Source organism: Gekko japonicus, unplaced genomic scaffold (assembly GCF_001447785.1).
Source record: "Gekko japonicus isolate JY-2015 unplaced genomic scaffold, Gekko_japonicus_V1.1 scaffold1496, whole genome shotgun sequence".
In the NCBI taxonomy this organism is placed as follows: Eukaryota; Metazoa; Chordata; class Lepidosauria; order Squamata; family Gekkonidae; genus Gekko; species Gekko japonicus.
In genome coordinates, this window is record NW_015172600.1 from 45,230 (window position 1) to 46,877 (window position 1,648).

The following is a 1,648-nucleotide window of genomic DNA, read 5'->3' on the forward strand; positions in this document are numbered from 1 at the left end:
CCACCGGTGAGGGGACCACTGGAGACAGCGCCACAGACGTTGGTGTCGCTGGAACACATCTTGGACCACATAAAACAGCAGTTGGTTTTTGCCTTTGTTTGTATAGTGTATGCCGCCAGCTTCATTGCCTTTATTACTAGTATTACCTAGTGGTTATGTGGTTCTAATTTATTAAGTATTTTATGTATTTATTGTCTTACTGTTTCCAGTCCATATTTGTTGTTAGCCACCTTGAGCTAGTCCTGTGGCTAGGTGGGATACAAACCGAAATTATAAATAAATAAACAGAAGACCTGGCATCAAGTGCATCATTAAGCAGCTGTTGGGACCTCAGCACCACAAGAATACCCACTGTTGACCAGACTGACTGCCCTCCCAGAGAATTTTTATGAGGCTCCAGTGCCCCAAAGAGGTGGGTGCATGCGCAAGTGAAAGTGAGTGAGTTACTTCCGGTGGCCATTCTTGCTGTGCTGGTAGCCATTTGGGTGACGGAGCAAGCAGCAGCTGTTCCAAGGCCAGGGGGTGCTTGTGTGCTGCTGCCTGTGCCTGGCCTCTTGCCCTGAAGAAGCCATTGTAGCACCATTGTAGCTCACCCCTTCACTGGCAGGTGAGCGAAGAGGACACTAGATCAGTTTGAAATTTCTTATTTTGATTTTGGTTCTCCCTTGTGAGAAATAAGTGCATGGTCTTTATTCCTATGCCATTTGCTCTTTCCTCATGCTCAATTTCCCTCACAAAAATATATATTTTTTCTTTAGTATCAAGCGATGCTCCCTCTAAGCTGAGGAATATTGTGAGCAAAAACTGTACTTTGTGGGCTACTGGCATTAAAGTTGTGTGTGAGCGATTTGGCTACTACATAAATTAGTTTGCTCTGAAGCCATCCTTTCTGAGCTGAGACAAAAATGTGCGAGTCGGAAGCTAAAAACTGTGAGCTAGCTCACACTAACTCAGCTTAGAGGGAACACTGTCAAGATGTGTGTTAGTTTTGCATAAATTGCTTATAAATGGTGTAAAATGGCAGGTGTGAAAATGTGGAAGAGAAACTAAAGAATCATCAGCAACGTGAACAACGAGGCAGACCAAACCTATGGAATCCCCCAACATACGGAAGGAAATAAGCAATGGAAATGGCTATCTAGATAGATGCTCATTCCTAATGGTGATGACAGAGCAACAATCGCTACTAGGAGCAGCCACACCCACTTGCTTGGGGCATTGGCGCTTCATGCCTGCCCCCTGAGGAGAACACTGTCAGAGAAGCCTGAGGGGCAGCATCCTGCTAAGTTTCTCCAAACCCTGAATAAATATGATCAGATCTAGAATAAATATTTGATATTATTTGCACAAGAAATTTACAGTGCAATTCTTTGCAGAGTTACTCCAGCCTAAACTCACTATTTTCAACAAGGTTTGATGGAAGTAACTCTGCATAGAATTGCACTGCAAATAGGGCTGCCAGGTCCCCCTGGGGGGGCGGGGGATTGCCCGCCCAAAAGGCCCCCAATCCCGCCAGTCCAGATCAGGCCGGAGGGGGAATCCCGTCCCCAAAGTGCCTGGTTTGGGCCAACGTGCCTGGAGCGGTGACGTCACCCCGAAGTGACGTCATCATGTTGCGCACGTCGCCGGCTGATGCTCTAGCAATCAG